The sequence below is a fragment of the Chroicocephalus ridibundus genome, chromosome 11, assembly GCF_963924245.1.
Source record: "Chroicocephalus ridibundus chromosome 11, bChrRid1.1, whole genome shotgun sequence".
NCBI lineage: Eukaryota > Metazoa > Chordata > Aves > Charadriiformes > Laridae > Chroicocephalus > Chroicocephalus ridibundus.
Genome location: NC_086294.1, coordinates 3,752,369 through 3,773,159, shown reverse-complemented (window position 1 = coordinate 3,773,159; position 20,791 = coordinate 3,752,369).

Genomic DNA, 20,791 nt, shown 5'->3' with positions numbered 1-20,791 from the left:
TTAAATTCATTACGGATTCTGAAATAGCAGAAACAGAGCTACTACTGATGATACTGAAATAACATTTACGGAAGGCAGGAGTTAAAGCTAGAAACCCGAGCCTGAGCTTGGGAGGGCACACGTGCCTCCGAACACACGCAGTCGAATGACAGGGGAAATCTAGAAAAGCGATAATGCAGAGACGTATATTAAATTATAGCTTGCAATGCTGTGTGTCAGGGAAAAAAAATCCTACCTATTAATTGGACAAAATTTCTTTCCTGTGTGAACTAAAAAGGCACGTCCAGATACCCCGTCACCCTGGGGTTGTCACCACCACCAGGGCCAACACCATACTCAAACTACAGCACGTGCGGGCGAGTGGAGGTGAGTCCCCGAGATAAGATGCCCCCCACACTCTCTGTTTTTTTAAAAAGCAACAGTCTACACCATGTTAAATGGATCAAACTCACAGCTCATTCCCACCAAAGCTCCTGGCCTGGCTGAGGGCTGGGGAAGCAGATTTGTCCCGGTCTCCGGGATGGACTATGGGACACCAGAGCTGCGTGTCAGTGCCCCGCTGTCATTTCACCTGGAAACACCCCCGCTTCCCCCTTCCCAAGTCAAACAGCCTTATGAAACAGCAATATCCAAACAGAATCTGGTAAGGACCGAAACATCAGCCATACATGGGTGAGTAATTAATGACCTTAAAGGATAAGTGGGGCATTTTTGAATTATCTTATCCGGTTGCTGTAGGATTAACATGAATTTATCAGCTCGTGTAGTCAGCTGTGTCAAAAGTTACTGGAAAAGCGCCCTAGGTAAGCAGTTACCTGGGATCTTTGTGGCCTTCAAGGAGACACCCATCACCAGCCAGGTCAGCTGGGACTCGGGAGGTGCCCAGGAGAAGCACGGCACCGGCAGCCTGAGCTCTCCAGGACACACAGAGGTTTGCCAAGGGGTCCTCCTCCCTTCGACAAACCTCCCCGAAGGAAAAGGCACTGATGGGCAGTTCCCGAGTGAGGGAAGAGATGCCCTCTGCTTCTCTGCCCACCTCCACTCCACAACGATCTGACAAGCTGAGTACGGGAGATGATGATGAAACGGCTTTGTTTACTCTTTTCCGATATAACGGGCAAGGAGATAACATTTGTTGAAATACAGATCTGCCATAAAAATAAGCAACCACAAATACAAGTAAAACAAAACAGCCTTCGCGTCTTAACTTTCCAGATGTAAGTTTCTGAGCTCCCACATGGGTTGTTATTATTACTATTACTACTATTACTACAATAATAGGATTCCCAGTCATGGAGCAGAACCAGCACACGTATAGAAATGTAAGACGGGAGAGGAGAGGTGAGTGTGGCCAGCCAGGGGAGCAGAGGGTTCCTCCTCTGCTTTTTCCAACGTGCCGAGCACTCGTAACCACCGCGTCCCCGGGGGAGCCTCGGCGAGGCAGGCAGGCTGGCGAGACACCTCGCCTAACAGAAGGGACTCCAAATCCTTTTACAGTCACACAGATTATCAAAGTATCGGCCACAGTTGTTAGAAAGGAGGAGGAGGTTCAGGAGCAGCCACAAACCTCTTTAAGAAAGGGCCCATCCCTCTACAGCTTTACCTTCCAACACGGGTTTAAGCTGCGAGATTTGGAACCAGGCGCCGGTAGTTTGGGGCTCAACTTTCCCCCGAACCCTGGGTCAGTTTGGATTTAGGGATTGGGCCTCTGCTTTGTGAAGGAGAGAAGGGCTCTAACTGCAGACTTTGGATCTAAATTCAAGCCTTCCCAAACTTACGCGGGAATGCTCCGACCCATCTCTATTTGTCTTGGGTAGGGGAGTCGCTGTGATGCTATCTGCAGTGGAACTTTCCATTAGCAACAACACGAGAGACAAAGAGCTCATGCTCTGACCTTTATAAAACTATTCCTTAACAAAATTTACTCAAGTAAAGAATCCACAATCCTCTTTGGTTTTACTCATTTAATTGATACGGACATCAAATATTTTGCGTTGTTTTAATAATACTTTGGTTTTCTGCTATTTAAAAAATAAAAAAAAAAAAAAAAGAAAAAGTTCATTTCTCCGAACGTATTTTTAGCAAAAATATTTTGCTTGAACTTTTTTCCTCTGCCTTCAAAGGCTGCTGCACAGTTCTGGGGTGCTAAATACTAAACTCACATTCTACCACTCCATCTCCTCCCATTTGGATGGTAATCACAGGATCTCGATGCCAAACTCTGGAAGATATTTTTTCCAGCAGCAGCATCTGGCTTCTTGGCAGACCCCGCGAGCAGTTGTGTTGGCAGCGCTGGGAGCTGCTTGAGTCTGTCATGTGTTTAGGCTGCTGCAGAGCTGTCTGAACCGCCTTGTTGCCTTAGACAGTATGTTCTCTTGACTTCCATTTAATTTTGATAAATTTGTACTTTCTGTTGTCCGCCCGGTAACGCAGCTCTCCCGATCCTGAAAGGATCTATATATAGTTTCTCCTCATGGAGAATCATAACGGAGGTTTGCGGAGAGCTTTTTTAGCCCGCCGGACCCCAGCTCCCGCTCGGCAGAGGAGAACGGCTCCGTGACCTCTGCAGAGGGATCGGTTTGCACGCCGCTGAACCGCAGCCACCTCCAGAAGGGATCGCGGGAGCCATCGAACTCGCAGGAGACCCTCCGGGTCCAGGCGCTCTCTCCACTGTCCTGCCACATGCCAGGAACACTCTGACTAATGCTTGTCACGGGAAGACCAAGACTCCAGCCTGCAAACTGACTCACCCAGCTCCTTAGAGAACCCCCTTTTTGTCTCCCGAGTACCTTAAATTTTGTGTTCTGGTGAAGGCACACCAGGAGGGACCCGCTTTACAGATTGGCAGTGGAGTAACTTTGAACTTGACTCCCTTTCAGGCTAAAGGAAGACAGAAGTAAAGAATGGATCTGTCTCCTACAATGCAAAAACTTAAAATGTTATTCCCGGTTCTGCAGAAAGATGCATATGAAAAAAAGAAAACTGTGCTTAGCTCTACATTCCCTTGCTAAGCTTGGATGTCCCTCTCGATTTTATCCACTGAAAAGCCCAGCAGGGTGCCCGTACAGCAGTCCAGGCTGGGATTCAGTGCAAGACTTTGCCCTCCTGTTCCCCTTGCTGGAAATCATTGGTTTTATCATAATTCTTCAGATATGCACTTTTCTTCCTGAGGCTCAAAACGTCCCCGAGGCTCAAAATTGCCTCGATTCAAAAGATTAGTATTTCCTTGAGGTAATCCATTTTAACACTTATTCAAGAAGATTGCTAGCCGTCCTTGCTTAGCTCTAGGAACACAGATGTCTCTCTGGGTGGCCAGGTAAAGAGCCTCTCGTGGCCAGAGCACAAACAGAACCTGCTAACACCTTTCCAGCGAGGAGAAGGTTGCTCCAGACTGGAAGGATGGGGCTCTGTTTTACCTAAACATACAAAAATAATAATAATCCATGCAGTTTATTAGGCCAAGTCTCGGACAAGACTATAGAAGGATCTGGTGAGTCCTGATCTCCGAGGACCTGGTGTGTCTGGGTTGGAGTAACGATGCCCCGTGACACCCACCGCAGGCTGTTAGGATAGGACACGCAGAGTGCTGCATGCTGCTGAAAGGCAACCGGAAGTCGTAATTTAGACATTTTTCCTTAATGTTGTTATTTGTCCAAGACCTCTAATTAAGTATCTGAAATCTTCAGAAAAGGACTCTTCAACGTATCTAAGAGAAAATTGGGTTTAAGTTGAAAGCAGCACTTCTGGGAGATGGGGGTCCCCCAAAAATTCTCCCCTTAGAGGAGCGTTAGAGCGGCCACTGTACGGTTACACCTATCAGACTCGCAGCTTCTCCCACAGCTGTCTTGAGGAAGGGCCAGAACCACCAAACATCCAAGCATGGCCCAAACCCCGCTTTCCTGCATTTCCCCTTATAGCATCCTTGGGAGGCACAAACAGGAGACGTGTAAAATGGCAGCATACCTGATTTAGGTTTCGCAGGGTACCTGTGTGCAGCAAAAAGACATGTGGCAGGTCCCCTGATGCTTCAATGGGGCCTTCATCACCGAGCCATCCCTTCTGTACACCTGCAGCACACACAGCACCCATCTACTGAGGCCTTCTCTCTCCCTCCTGCTCCCACTGCAAGGTTGGATGAGCTTCTTCCCAACAAAACGCTTCGGCAAGTACCACAGTGACCACGTGGGCGTCTGCTGGAGAAAATACTGAAGAAAGATGAGTGAGCATTTCAAGATTCCATAGCCATAAAAAATATGACATAAAGGTCCTTCCAGGAACTTGCTGAAAGCAGCACAAAGATGGATCCTACTGGACATGGGGACACTGAGCCACAGCTGCTCTCGAACCACAGAACCAGACACAACAGAGATGAAACCCAGCTTCTGTAAATCAAGTAGTCTGTTCTCCTACGCTGCCATAAAACCGACCCCTACAGGAATTAAGCTGAGGCAGGATTATTCCTGCAGGTCATTGTGGGCCATCCCAAAGATTTATTTTTATAACGGGATTTAGCTACACTGGACACAGCTCTCGGTTGCTGGAGCCGAGGACTTGCCAGATCGTGCAGTATTTTTGTTTCGATTACAAGTGTAAGCCACCCGACAGACCTGCTGCCATCAGGGGGCTGGCGAGGGGACAGCACTGCACGCCAGAGGCTCAAACCGCCCCGCCACCCCTGTGCGAGGTGGGCAGGTGGGGACCCATGAGCTGTTCGCTCTTCCAGCAACGGGCCCCTACGGAGTCAACGGCGTCTGCAAAGAGTGGCCGCTTGGGTGCTTGAAGGGAAAGGGACTCTCTTCCCTCAATTCCCTGCCGAAGGGATGGAGCAGTCTCTAAGTAACCAACCCTGCCCAGGATCCAACCACGCGGTACCCTGTCCTCTCCTGGGCCACCTCCCCTGGCCGAACAGGGCCAGGGGGGAGGGAGCCGCGTCTACAGATGTCCTCTCTGAGCCGTATCTGCAAGTCCTTCGATGTTAAGATCAGTTGAGAAGTTGAAATTAAGAGGTCAGAGCTGCGAGAGCACTGTCTGGCCAAGGATCCTATCAGGAGGATCTCTGGCTTCCTGCTCTACAGCAGAAATACTGTGCCCCAGCACGTGAAGAGAGTATCTATCCCCAACATTTTCTACAAAAATCTAAATAAAATCATGCTACTCCAACCCCAAAGCTGATTTCTACACAGAGACATTTGAAAAGCTACTTGTGGTTTGACAGAGTGTTTAAGAAGAAAACAAAACAAAAGTTTGGAAACGACTTGCATTGTTTATTTATTAAGTCTGAATTGGGACCTAATTTTGTTTCCCCTGCTTTTGTATTCCCTTCTGCAGCTTTGGCATGGTTGAGGGATCTGTGTGACTATCTCCAAAAGATCACAATCCTACAAACTTTAGGAACGAGTTTGTTCTTGTTTATTTACCAGTTCAATTCACCATCCCTAATTTCTCAGCACTTGCTGAGATATGACTATATCCAACCTTTTAAATCTGGACGCTTCAGAAGTATGTCTGAACGAGAACCCTGACTCAGACTTACTTCCAGGCAGTTTTGCTGACATACGGATTCAGAGAGACCCGATCGGGTTTCAAACTTTTTCAGTTCTTTTTCTAAGATCAACACACATGCCAGACGTTCTGGGATTCACTCATCACTAATAAACAATCATTTTACTATTGCAAAACCTCATTCGACTGCTATTTCCAACCCGTATCAGAAATGCTGCTTTAATAAACTCAATTCATGCGTTTCGTCTGAATGCGCAGGAGTTACCCCAGGGGTGATTTTGGATCAATGTATTTAATTTGTTTTGTGGGACGGAGGAACATTCCTTTCTCATATATGCGGTTTATTTGTGTCTATGTATTTTGCAAAGGAGAACATAAGTCATTTAAGGAGCCAGCTTAGGAAACGTAAGGAACCACATTAAGAAATTAGAGAGATGGATTATTTGGAGGGGCTCCTTTAAGCTCCAACAGAAGCTATTTCGTTGAAAACTTTATGAAGAACTAGCCCATGCAGCATCTCGATGTATTCCCAGAAATTCCAGAAATGTTTAATCAGATATTTAGAATTTCCAGTATTAACCAGAAGTGCTGCCAGTGGAAAGTTGGACTTCTAGCACAAGACTTTTGTCTTCTTAAGGCAGGTTTGCTTGTTGTCAGAAGGTGTTACTTCCCAGAATTTTATTATGGAAGGGACGGAGAAGTAATGGCTGATGGCAGTTGTGGATTTTAGAGATAGCCAGGAGTCATAAGCAAATCCCAAGATGTACAGTTTGGTTTTAGTTAACATCAGAAAACTGCAGAGATAAGGTTCTCAAAGGAACTGAAGGGGTGCACGTCATTCCCATCAAGCCTGGACATTGCTGACACATGCCTCTCCAAACGTCCTTTGAAAACCCCAGTTTAAATCTCAGCCTCTGGCATGCCTTCAGTGAAGCAACTGGGTCCAGTCTGATAAATTTGCTAAGAGCTATGAAGGGCTGAAGGCTTTCAACTGCCTTTTTTATATTTGGGGGTGAAGCAAGGTCAACTCTTCCCGAGAGCCACTTAACCACTCGCAGGATTAGGCGTTTAGACAAGAAATGCCTTTTGCAATACGCATCCGGCCTGGAGAGGAGAAGGGGGAAGAACCCAACTGAAACCCTCACTCCCCTGACTTTAATCCATAACCGGTGCCTTCACCAGGACCAAGGTTTTGTACAAATATCTACGTATTTCATAACCTCAGAAACTGCCCGAGCTCCTTTTACGCAGTTGACACAGATGCAAGGTTGAACGTTACTTAGCAGGGCAGGTTCCCTCCTTCCCACTCGGCCAGTTCTTCAGGTCACCATATATTCCTCGCAAATCGAGGGAAAAGTCTTTCTGGATACTTCCAAGAATCCCATCATCTTTTTAAGCGGGCCCAAATTGTTCTGGCAATGCAGCTTTCCATACGTATGCTCAGCAAAGGCTCAGAGCAATAAATCAAGCACAAATATAGGATAGGCAGGCATTTACCACCTATAAATACAAGCAACATATCTGATCCCTCTCTTTCCTATCTGTACTGTAATCAGGTGTATTATAGCTTCGCTACGAAGATTTACTGAGATATAAAATAGATCATGACCGAGGGATGAGACCCAAAGCCAAAAGGATGCTGGAAAACAAAAAGGGCACAAGCAGACAAGCAGAGCCCTTTGGAAATGTAATCACCATCATCACACACATTTTTTTATACTGTGCTTTTCATTTGATGATCCCTGAGTGCATTAGATCCTCTCGCGGTATAAATCAACACGGCTTCACGGAATTCATACTGACTCAGCTCAGAGACCTGACCCATGTCATTTTTCTCTTCTTTGGCTCTGTCCTACCTCCAGAGACAGAAGTATCCAAGACTGTCCCCACAGCTGAAAACATTTCTCTAGCTGAACATCTGCCCAAAGCCCTGGCACGGCCACATCCATCACAACGGCAGAGCAGAGAGGGCGGCTGCGATTCCTCTCCGGAGCCTCTCCCAGCTGTAACGTCAGCCTCACTGGTGGCCCAGGCTGGCACTCATGACAGCCAGCCCTGCCCGACCTGCAAAGTGACTGCAGCTAGGGCTCAGAAAGAGAAAAAGTAGGCAGGGACAAATCATTTTTAGATATCCCCAAACATCCCCGGGCTACCCATGGTTAGCAGGAATGCTTTCAGGCAGCAAAGCTTGGGTGAGAGCATCCCAGGGAGGCGAGGTGTGCAGGCAGCAGTCGGTACCTGTCTCACAGGTTGGGGAGGGCATCCAGTGCCTGACGGGCTTGGAGCATCGCCCCAGGAGTTCTGCAGAAAACCGTGAGGGCCCTGCACAGCTCTGCTTGCTTGCTTCAGCCAGACAGTATGAAAATAGCCTAAATGAAAGTCTCCGGTCACCGGGAGAGACCTGCGATTGTAGAGCAGTCAATTAACATGAGTTTTGATGTCTCCTGCCTGCGACTTTCATGCTACCGTGAGACAATGAGGCAAAAGATACCTCTTGAAGGCCAGCCTGAAACTCTACACTCCCATTGTCATGCTACTTTGCCTCCCCAATCTGGGCTGCCTGTCCTGGAGCCCTTGGAAATCAAGAGATCCTACCGGAATTAGTTCAAACAGATTACTCAGGTAGTTTTCACAGAGGGTAAAGAGGAAGTTCAGAGGCACCCTGTTATCTTTTCATTAAATAAAAGTGTCTTTTATCTGCTGTATTAAAGGCTATGAACATCTCAGCTGAGATTTCTTTAAGTATGAATCTAACTTTTTATCCGGCGTGAACCATCTGCCAAGCAAAGTTCGCATCATTGAACCAAGGGAGATCAACAGGCCCAGAGCCCAAACAGCGAGACACAGGTTATTCAGATAAAGAACAAAAAAAAGCCTTACAAAATGTTTCTGTATTTTACTAACTAAAGCTTCCATCGCTGACGGTTGAGAATCTTAATGGTTAGACAGGAACACTGGCTTACAATACCTGCAAACTATTCTTTGAAGAAGTGATGTGGTTTAGCCCTCCGGATACCCCATTGTTAGCAATTACTTTTTCCTATTTTGACCACATCTATTACTGTCCAAAGTGCATTTATTCAGAAAGGGGCCTATAACTTGGTGCTTGTTTGCAAAGACGGCGCAGGAAGGTACAGAGCTATTTTGCTGATTTCTCTCTCAGCTAAACCCGTAGGTGTCCAGGGTCCCACGTTACGGACATGACAAACTCTGTGGTAAAAAGTGTGAGGGACAGGTACCTGCTTGGTGTCTGGATGGGCAATTTTCTCTTCCGTCTTTGTTATGGAAAAAGGAAGGTTTGGACAATATATCACAAAGCATAACTGAAAGAGATCTGGCCTCTTGAGAGCCAACATGGCTGCTCAGCTGGGCAAGAGCCCTGGGACAGGCTCGTAGTTTGCTCAAAATCCTCTCCTACGTGCCGTTCACTTTTGGCCGCCACCAGATCGAAGCAAAGAGCTCTGCAGCGTGGGGCCACGGTGACGAATGTCCATCAAAAGGTAACATACGGCACTGAGGCAGAGAAGGGTCTCACTCCCTGGAGGTGAAAGATCTGCAGCTTTTGGAGAAGGACATGGACATATACATAGAAATTAAGACTTCTTTTTAAAAAATTATTTAGTTGAAAGTAGGAAAAAATATTCTCGCAGTAACCTGTTCATAGGCACTGGCTAATTTAGCATTAAATCACATACTCTCCCTGGCACTGGTGCAGAGGAAGGTATTTCCTGAACAGCTCGTTTCAAGTTTCATTCATAGGTACTGTCTAAAATTAGATCCACCACTTTCATTCAGGTCCAAAACCTTTGCCTAGTGTAACATTTTTTAGAAACAGAAACTCAGTTAAATGTGCTCCATCATCTGCACTATTCCCCCGAGCTGGCTGAGGGCTGCGAGTCCCACCAAGCGAAGCATGAGAGCCAGGCCGGCAGCGGAGGCTCGTAAACCCGTGGCTAAATGCAAAGTACCTGTTTTTATGGGTGATCACAAACTCAGAAAAAAAAAGAAACAAACGCTCCCTTTGACTCTGGACAAAGCACATCCTGTGCCACAGAGATAAACAAACGTCCGGTGGCCAAAGTCACCGGGCAAAGTCACAGGCAAAGCCTGTGAGCCAGGCTCTGATGGTGGAACCCTGAAACGTGGCCAGAGGATGCTCTTTCCTTGACGACACGGAGCGGTGAGATTCGGGAGGCATTGAACTACACGTCCCAACAAGTCTCAAACAGCAAAATCCCTTAGAGAAAAGGGCCTCGCCAACAAACTGCGCAGCGGCTTGGATTTATTTCGACCCCAGCCCATTAACTTTAACCACAGCCTTCAAGCTTGCGGCTGATTTTGGTTTCAGAGTCTGTCCCACGGGTGTGAGTGACAATGGCCTCCGGACACGTTCCTCTTCCCACAGGAAGGCAGGCCGATATGGGTAACCCTGACGGCTGCGGGCGGCCCTGCGTGAAACGGAGACCTCAGCCCACCTCCAGACGCAGGCTTCCCCACCCCAGGCCGTGTCTGCCACGCCATGGAAGGGAAGAGCTAAAACCCCTGTCCTTCAAAGTTATTTTGGTGCTCCCAAGAGAGTTAAGCCCCAAAGCTCCTTTGACGTCAGGGCTTTAATGGCTCCTGCCATCATCACCCCAGTGCGAGCGTGGGACAGTGAAACCCAGTCACCGAAGGCGGGTGATGGAGCACGCCTGTCACCCAGAATCACGATAAAAACACCAGTAATGCACAAAAAAATAACACCAGGGCACTTCAACCCCCTGCCCAGGACAGGCATGCCCTGACGTGAGCCCAGGGGGAAACACGCTCCGAGGCCCAGACACTGCTGAAGGCCCCGGCGGCCACTCGAGGCACAAACTGCTGGCAAGCGAACAGCAAACAGACATTTTTTGGCAAAATCCACGAGAGAGAGAGAGAGAGAGAGAGCACGCTGCCTATTTTTAGCACTTGTTAATTGTTTTAAAATCCATCTGGCAGTGGCTGCTAAATAATTTAGCGTTTTGACCCATATGTCTGAAGCAATAAGTAACACAATCCCTCGGAGAGGTATGGCGGTGGGAAGCAGAGGGAGCACGCCGCAGCCGGCCCTGCGGGGCGGAGATGGCACCGAGGGAAAGGCCCACGTGGACGCCCAGGGCTGGATTCCCCTCGCCCGACCATTCCCACCCAAGGGTGAGGTGGTTCGTCACGCCAGCTGGTGAGGGTCCTCCACAGCACATGGCGAGAGAGGTGCCTGCAGCGGAGGGTTCATCCTGCCTACTGTGAACACCTCCATGGATGCGCCACTTGCCCGGGGATACGCTTGCTTCATAGAAAAGAGGGAGCCCAAATCATTAGTGCAGATCAGAAGCTTAATTTTAGATAGTCAAAGTCATCTGAGGTTTTTAACCCGAATATTAGGTCAAACCCTCAATATCAGCTCCAAAGCACACCCGAGTGGGACGTTCCTGGGGAAATCCCGGAGCCAGAACAGCCGGAGCACACAAGGATAAGACATAAGGCACTATTCCTGTTTATACACTCGAGATTTTCCAAACCACGGACTTGGGAAAGGTGCAGCCCGCGGCGTGGCTCGCCTTGGGAGCCTCGCCGTGCGTCACACCGGGGCTCCCTGCCCTGGCTTTGTGTGGGCATTCACCCACCGATTGGACACAGTCAAGCGTCTGCTTTTTGGGGAATGTGTTTCTCTCGCATTAAACTTCAGCTCTGAAAAGCACTCGCCTCCCTCCTCCCTTCCTCCTGGAGGCTCATGAATCACAGAGCCGCCAGACGAATGAGTCACCCGGCCAGTTCCTGGTCAAGCATGCCAGTCTGGGAGGCTCTTCTGTGATCAAATGTGAGCAGGGCTGGCTTTGTCGGTGACTGGCCATGTGTTGAGTCGTGTAAACCTCTCCTAGGGGTCAGCCCCACTCTCTTTGTGAGTCGTCTCCGTCAGGTTGTAATTGCTCTTTTGTCAGGAAAACTTGGGAACGTATTAAGGGAGGGAGGCAGGGGAGAGAGTGGGGGGTTTCTTAGGAAGGAGAGCTTCAGAGGGCTTCCCAGGATGGCAGCGGCAGCCGGGGGAATTGTTCTCCAAAGTCTCAGTTCATTGAGCTTGAACTTCCAAGCAAACCCGGCCCATCCCTCGCGCCTGTGAACCGACCCCGAGGACGCGGCTCACGAAGCCTGTGAGGGTCCCACCCGGCCCTATCAAAGGCTTGTCCCGGCCCCCAGCAGCTCGGCACGCACTGGGGTGCCCCTGGCCCGACGCTCAGAACTGGACTCGGGGTGGTGAGGAATCTTTAGCACTGGTACAGACCGCACACATTTGAATAACTGGAAATATGGCATGCTAAGAAACAGTCGCCTCAATTTATTCCTGAGTTGGAAACTTGAAATCTGCCACCAGCTTGTCAATTTTTTTTTTCTTTTTTTCTTTTTTTTTTGAAAAAAAGAGAGAAAATAGCTGAGGTTCCAGTCCTCCTATGTTAAAATGCATAGTGGGGTCCTTTTCGGGCATTCAAAGCGAGTTTCATCTCCCTAGGAATCATCTATTTCATTATTACACCATTAGGCACGGACTGCGCTCCCCCGGGAAGTCGGCTTTGCCCTCTCCCACACCTCTCATCTCTTCTGCTCCAGCGCCAAGCACCACGGGCGGGTGTCCCACCTGAGCCGCTCTGCTTTCCTCCCTTTTTAATTTGGCTCCTCAGGTCTGCGGGTGGAGGAGGCAACTGGGAAGGATGACACCTCTCACTGCTTTGTCCAGACTGCAGGAAGGATGGCGAATTTAACACCACCTCTGGGCGAAGCGGGTGAACGCACAGTAGCACTTTCCTTTTCGCAGAGGGAAAGTGATATAAAGAGGGATCAAGGAAACGGGAAGAGGTAAAGGATCTTCACCTAGATTGCAGCGCGAGATTCGTGGCCTCACACTTCATGCCGCAGAGATTTCTCCTGCAGTAAACGAGAATCATTCCTTTCCTAGTTAGGTGGTCCTGTGAAACACCTGGCTATCCAGACAGGTTTCAGTGGGACAGAGCGGACGTGTCTATGGTTTCCTACACAGGAAACAGTCAGCAGCTTTCCCCAAAAGCCCCTTGCAACCAAATTTCCAAAAGTTGCCAGCAATTCAAGCTCTAGCCTCAAAGAATTTGGGATATGTGAAAATGTGGGCTCTCTGACACTTGGTCCCTGACCAAAGGATCCAGCCCGTGGGATATCACCCCTCAAACAAGCAGCTCCAGCTTTGCAGGAAACCCAGCATGGCTCCTGCCTGGGATCTCCAACCTTCTCCTTGTCCTGTGCTTTTAGGGAAACACGAGCTGCACGGTCACTTTAGTGTGACTTAGGTAGCTTCAACCCAGTATCATGTGAAATACTGAACTTGCTTAGGGTGAAAAACAAGGAGAGTTTATCCTGGCAAGGGCAAAGACTGCATTCTTGGTTGAAAACTCGAAAATACCTCTACAAAAGCAGAGAATAACTAACGAACACTGCCTGAATGGCTGCACTGAACTTCTTTTCTCACTATCACTTGGGTCCTTTTAGATATCACTCAGTCACAGGAGCCGAGGGCAGATTCACCCTCTCCTGACATCCCGAATGCGGCCATTCAGGTTGTGTCACCTGCAGGCTTCGTCTTCAGACATGTTCCTTGGCCCGACGTTTCTCCTCATTGACTCTCACCCTCCCCGCCCCCAGCATTTTTGAAGCTCCTTCTCGCACGTTTTGTTCAACACAGTTCGTATTTCCTTTCCTCTTTTTGTACTGACTTAACTCATGCTGCCGTGCATGGGCTTTCTCCTTCCTCTTCTCTGAGGTTTGCCATGAGGTTTTATTTCTTAGCACATCCCTTCTAGCCACCTTTTGTCAGCTTTCCCATCTTTGCCCACTACCTAGCCCTGAAATAAACTGGAATGGATTTTCAGAACCGTTCAAATGCTGGTTATCCGTGTTCCTGCCTGCTCCAAAAACGTGGGGTGGTGACCCTGTGTTGCCCACAACCAAAGCTACTTTTCCCCTTACCACCCTTCACGCCTCTTCTCTAGCTACCACATATACTCACTTACTCAAGGCTGAAATTAAATATATATATAAAAATACAATTTGTAAATACACCTCAATCTAAATATTTTAGCGTCTTGGGACCAGGCAGAGCTGGTAAGGGTGATCTGAACGTATTTTTCACAGGCACCCAAAAGCAAAAGATCAAACATATTCTGGCTCTCATGTATTGAATATAAATCCAGGAGCAGATCAGGCACATAAGAACGTGTAGCTGTGACACGAAAACATGGGATGATGAGTATGTTCCTATCTAAAAAGAACAGTTGCAGTTTTATCACTTTCTTAATTTGCTTCTTTTCACAGATATATTTTCTCCATCTTCATCTTTTATCTAAAATGACCTGATTTAGCCTGGGAAGCAGCTGCGAAATCTGCTGTTCCAGGTAAGAAGTGGCAGAGCGCGTCTTCAGTAACGTCGGAGTGATGCTGGAGTCCTAAAACCCTCCCTCCCTTCCTGACCTTTCCTGGAGTATCCGCTGAGATGTGTCCATCTCCCTGTCCATCAGTCCGTCCGTACTGCTATTGACCACAGTAGAGTGTCTTACAAACAATCTACATCTTTTCCATGTTTTGTCTATAATGGAAAGAAATACTGAAAAACCTGATCCCAACTACACGTCTGAACGCGGTTCGTTGCTCAGGATGAAGTAAAGTTGGGCTAATAACGCTAAAGTACCTAGCCACAAACAGTGATTCTATGTGACAAACAAAACTGTTTAAACCTTTCTGCATTTGTTTCCTGTCGACATTAAAGCGAGTGAGTTTTACTGGCAAAAATGCATATAAAAAGCTTATTTCAAAATCACGCACAGGAGTATTCACGGAAAAGGAATTTTAAATTGCATACACCAGATTGATCCTATAAGTAAGAGTACGCTCCCCTAACCGCGTCAAAGGAAGGACATCTTGTGACTAACGTGGCCAACCACCGCAAAACAACAGAGCAAAGATATTCCTGAATAATCCACCTGGATTAATTCAAGAATGTATCTGCCAAATAGTTTATGGAAATCAAAAGATATTTGCAAACATATCATGAGCAGAGAAAAGCAACCGCGTTCTCTAAATAGACTACTGCTGCACATCACCCCCTCGCTTCCCTGTTTTGGTGGCCTCTCCCCGTGTCACACGTGTCAGAAGTTCCCTGATCACCATTCAAAGAAGTTCAAGGGTTGGTCCCTTTTTCAGGAACTTTCCTGAACATTTATGGCAACATTTTTTACCATCTAGTCTGTGGCAGTCGTCAAAAGTGGAAGGTGCAGCAAGAGGAGGATCACTGAATGTTTTCCTGAGGGAAAATCCAACCTCTGAGTCTTAGAAATTAAAATAAGCAGATAAGGGTTTGTTTCTTTTTTTTAAATGGCTTCTGCTAATGGGTCTCACCAGCAACCAGCTCCTGGTGTCTCCAGGGATTTTAGCTACTTGTATGAGGGGAGGATCCATGTGAGGTTGTTTCCTCTGTAAAGCGAGACTACATAAACTGACATAGAATCATAGAATCATTTAGGTTGGAAAAGACCCTTGGGATCATCGAGTCCAACCATCAGCCCCACTCTACAGAGTTCTCCCCTACCCCTTATCCCCCAACACCACGTCTAAACGACTCCTAAACACTTTCAGGGATGGTGACTCCACCACCTCCCTGGGCAGCCTATCCCAGTGTCTGACCACTCTTTCTGGGAAGAATTTTTTCCTAATGTCCAGCCTAAACCTCCCCTGCTGCAGCTTGAACCCATTCCCTCTTGTTCTATCGCTAATTACCTGTGAGAAGAGACCAGCACCAACCTCTCTACAATGTCCTTTCAAGTAGTTGTAGAGAGCGATGAGGTCTCCCCTCAGCCTCCTCTTCCTCAAACTAAACAGTCCCAGCTCCTTCAATGGCTCCTCATAAGATTTATTCTCCAGGCCCTTCACCAGCTTCGTTGCCCGCCTCTGCACTCGCTCCAGCACCTCGATATCTCTCTTGTATTGAGGTGCCCCAAACTGGACACAATACTCAAGGTATGGCCTCACCAGTGCTGAGTACAGGGGGACAATCACCTCCCTCCTTCTGCTGGTCGCACTATTTCTAATACAAGCCAGGATGCCATTGGCCCTCTTGGCCACCTGGGCACACTGCTGGCTCATGTTCAGCCGCTTGTCAATTAGAACCCCCAGGTCCTTTTCTGCCGGGCAGCTCTCCAGCCACACTGCCCCAAGCCTGTAGCGATGCATGGGGTTGTTGTGGTCCAAGCGCAGGACCCGGCACTTGGCCTTGTTGAAGCACATTCGATTAGCATTGGCCCATCGGTCCAATCTATCCAAGTCTCTCTGTAGAGCCTCATGTAGATCAACACTCCCGCTTAGCTTCGTGTCATCTGCAAACTTGCTGATGATACACTCTATGTCCTTATCAAGGTCATCAATAAAGATGTTAAACAGAAATGGTCCCAACACTGAGCCCTGAGGGACACCACTTGTGACCGGCTGCCAGCTGGATTTAACTCCATTGACCACCACTCTTGGGGACCGTCCATCCAGCCAGTGCTTGATCCAGCAGATCGTATGCTCATCCAGGCCATGAGCCGCCAGTTTTTCCATGTTGAAAAGAAACAAAAGGAAGGTCTATTTGTTTGTTTGCAAACTGTGGACTTTCCAGAGAGCTGTATGGAGGCCAAAAAATATAAATAGATTCAGAGAGGACATAGTAACATAGTTCCCAAAGATTAAGGCTTTGGCCACTACTAGTCATATGGAGTATGGCTAACACTTCTAAGGGTCTAAAAGGTGGACGGGCCACCCATAACCCGGAAGAGGAACGTATACTCCGGTATGTGCTCTGTAAATAACCTCTTGAATGGAAGAAATGCCTTAAGCACCTCGCGTTGTCACGTAAAAGATTTCCCATCCCTTAAACCTTGAATCTGGACCTCTATAATACTGGGAGAATGGTCGCGTTCCAAGTCCTGGCACACGTATCATGCCATTGACTATTTCTGCCTATTCCTGCTATGGACAATTAATTCTCCCCTCACCCACTCATTCAAAATAAACCTTTAAAATGCAAAAGTCAGACATCGCCTGAACCAGAGACAGACTCGAAGACCTATGAGGACTATCAATATGTTGCTTCTCAATCTCAGAAGGAAACACAAAGCACCCTCAAAACCTTACAAAACACTCTGCTAATGCCTCCACTGGGTGCCCGGCATATTCACTCCTCCAGTCACTCCAAAGGTGCGACACAGAAAATGATTAATTCCTGCATTATAGAGCTGCATTTATGTATATTTACACAAAAGTTTGGAGCTCAATGCTTGAAGACGGTCACAAACAGGACCAAAATTAGCAGTGAGCTTTCTTTTGCTTCTTAGCAGGGATATTAAGGGTCAAAACTACACACACAACTCCCTCTCTGAAATGCTTATACACCAATGCACGCAGCATGGGGAATAAGCAGGAAGAGCTGGAGGTCTGTGTGCGGTTGCGGGGCCATGATCTCATTGCAATTACTGAGACGTGGTGGGACAACTCGCATGACTGGAATGCTGTCATGGATGGCTATGTCCTTTTCAGGAAAGACAGACCAGCGAGGCATGGTGGTGGAATTGCACTCTATGTGAGAGAGCATTTGGAATGCATCGAGCTCTCACTAGGGGCGGATGAAGAGCGGGTTGAGAGCTTATGGGTGAGGATTAAGGGACAGGCAAATATGAGGGACACTGTTGTGGGTGTTTATTACAGGCCACCTGATCAGGATGGGGAGACTGATGAGGCTTTCTACAGACAACTGAAGGTAGCCTCGCAAGCGCAGGCCCTGGTTCTCATGGGGGACTTCAATCACCCCGATATCTGCTGGGAAGACCACACAGCCAGGCATGCACAGTCCAGGAGGCTCCTCCAGTGCATTGATGACAACTTTTTGACACAGGTGGTACAGGAGCCAACAAGGAGAGGAGCACTCCTGGACCTGGTACTGACAAACACAGAGGGATTGGTGGAGGACATTAAGGTTGGGGGCACCCTAGGTTGTAGTGATCATGAAATGATTGAGTTCAGGATCATGGGTACTATCCACAAAACAACAACAAGAAGTAAAATTACAACCTTGGATTTCAGGAGGGCTAACTTCGACCTCTTTAAGAAACTGCTTGGAGAGATCCCGTGGGCTAGGGCTCTGGAAGGCAAAGGGGCTCAAGAAAGCTGGTTGATATTCAAAGACCACTTCCTCCAAGCTCAGGATCGGTGCATCCCTAAGAGAAAGAAATCGGCCAAGGGACGCAGGAGACCTGCATGGTTGAGCAGGGAGCTTCAGAAAAAGCTCAAGTGGAAGAAGGAAGTTTATAATAAGTGGAAGAAGGGACTGACCCCTTGGGAGGATTACAAGAATGCCACCAGAGCGTGCAGGGATGAAACAAGGAAAGCCAAGGCCGCCTTGGAATTAGACCTGGCTAGGGACATCAAGCAAAACAAAAAGAGCTTCTACAAGTATATTGGAAGCAAAAGGAAGACCAGGGAAGTTGTAGGCCCACTGCTGAATGAGGCAGGAGTCATGGTGACGGAGGATGTGGAGAAGGCAGAGTTACTGAATGCCTTCTTTGCTTCGGTCTTTTCTGCTCGGCCCAGCCCTCAGGAGTCCCAGGCATTGAATAAAGTAACAGGGAAAGAAGACGACTTCCCTTGGGTTGAGGAGGAGCGAGTGAGGGACCAATTAGATCATCTAGATATTCACAAGTCCATGGGCCCTGATGGGATGCACCCGAGAGTGCTGAGGGAGCTGGCGGAAGTCATTGCTGGGCCGCTCTCCATCATCTTTGAAAAGTCCTGGAGAACAGGCGAGGTGCCTGCGGACTGGAGGAAAGCCAATGTCACTCCAGTCTTCAAGAAAGGCAAGAAGGAGGAGCCGGGGAACTACAGGCCGGTCAGCCTCACCTCCATCCCTGGAAAGATGATGGAACAGCTCGTTCTGGGTGTCATCTCAAGGCATGTGGAGGAAAAGAAAGCTATCAGAAGTACTCAGCATGGATTCACCAGGGGGAAATCATGTCTGACTAACCTGATAGCCTTCTACGATGGCATGACTAGATGGATAGATGAGGGGAGGGCGGTAGATGTGGTCTACCTTGACTTAAGCAAGGCGTTTGACACGGTCTCCCACAGCATCCTCATAGGGAAGCTTAGGAAGTGTGGGTTAGATGAATGGACAGTGGGGTGGATAGAAAACTGGTTGAAAGATAGAGCTCAGAGGGTTGTGATTAGGGGCACAGAGTCTAGTTGGAGACCAGTGACGAGTGGTGTTCCCCAGGGGTCAGTACTGGGTCCAGTCCTGTTCAACATATTCATCAATGACCTGGATGAGGGGATAGAGTGCACCCTCAGCAAGTTTGCTGATGACACCAAGCTGGGTGGGGTGGCTGACACACCGGAAGGCTGTGCCGCCATACAGAGAGACCTGGACAGGTTGGAGATCTGGGCAGAGAGAAACCTTATGAAGTTCAACAAGGGCAAGTGTAGGGTGCTGCACCTGGGGAGGAACAACCCCATGCACCAGTACAGGTTGGGTGCTGACCTGCTGGAGAGCAGCTCTGTGGAAAGAGACCTGGGAGTCCTGGTGGACAACAGGATGACCATGAGCCAGCAATGTGCCCTTGTGGCCAAGAAGGCCAATGGCATCCTGGGGTGCATCAAGAGGAGCGTGGCCAGCAGGTCAAGGGAGGTCATCCTCCCCCTCTACTCTGCCTTGGTGAGACCGCACCTGGAGTACTGTGTCCAGTTCTGGGCTCCCCGGTTCAAGAGGGACAGGGAACTGCTGGAAAGGGTGCAGCGGAGGGCTACGAGGATGATTAGGGGACTGGAACACCTCTCTTATGAGGAAAGGCTGAGGGATTTGGGTCTCTTCAGTCTGGAAAAAAGACGTCTGAGGGGTGACCTTATCAACGCTTATAAATACTTAAAGGGTGGGTGTCAGGACGATGGGGCGAGGCTCTTTTCAGTGGTGCCCGGGGACAGGACAAGAGGCAATGGGCACAAACTGGAACATAGGAAGTTCCACCTAAACATGAGGAGGAACTTCTTTACCCTGAGGGTGGCAGAGCACTGGAACAGGCTGCCCAGAGAGGTGGTGGAGTCTCCATCTCTGGAGACATTCAAAACCCACCTGGACGTGTTCCTGTGTAACCTGCTCTAGGTGACCCTGCTCTGGCAGGGGGGTTGGACTAGATGATCTCCAGAGGTCCCTTCCAACCCTATGATTCTATGATTCTATGATTCTATGATTCTATATCAGTGGCCTGCAGGGCTTCACCTGGCTGTGTGTGTGCTGAACACATGCAAAGTTGCTGTTAAAGCTAGAAAAATCACCCGATTCGTACTGAACGCTAAGGTGGGGGGTGGAAATTGGAGGTGCTTGAGACCCAGCAGTGAGCGTGGGAGCAGCACAGCGAGTCCTTGCCAGCAGAGGCACAGGCCGGGGAACGTGGTCGCAGGACAAGGTTAGAAGACCGAGCCAGATCTGTTTCACTTACATCCCAATCACGTGCAAAGGATGAGAAGAGCTTAAGGAAAAAATGTTGCAACGAACTGATTTACTAAAAGAACTATTCTGTGCCGAATGCGACAGGAATTGCTCGCTCGTGTGATGAGCTTTGCGCTGCCGTGTCCCTAGCACAGCTCCATTTTGTCCTGTCCTTGCCCTCCGCACTACAGAGGCCACCTTAGGAGCTTCCTAGAAGATCCTGGATCTACAGCTGTTTATTGTCTTCTCAAGTCTTTGGCTGTGGAGATTCAGGAATGTTCCAGAAAAGACTCACATTAATCAGTTTTGATCCCTGCAAGAATTTCAGCTTGAACTCCATTCCCTATGCTTGATTTTCTACAAAGGAGCATCTTTCTCATTGTTTTTTTCTCTCCCTTTACTGTAAAACCCCAGGTCAAAGGAGGTTTGACAGCTCTGAGATTAGAAGTTTATAAAGACAGAGCTCTGCACACACGCAAGCCAAATAAAACTTGCTTTTAAGTAAGAAATACTACCTACACCAGGGGAACTCCTGAGCGGTGCCTGCCTCCTGTCTTGTGATTAACTGGGTTTTTTCTAGGTAAATGCTCGCTTTATCACCATTTACCCACGGAAAACCATGGCAACAATGAAATACAATAGTATTAATATGAATGTCTGCCTACTTTATATTGACCTTTTGCTTGGGAAAAGGAAATAATCAGATTCTATAGGAAATACAGAAATATTCTACATATATATATTCTA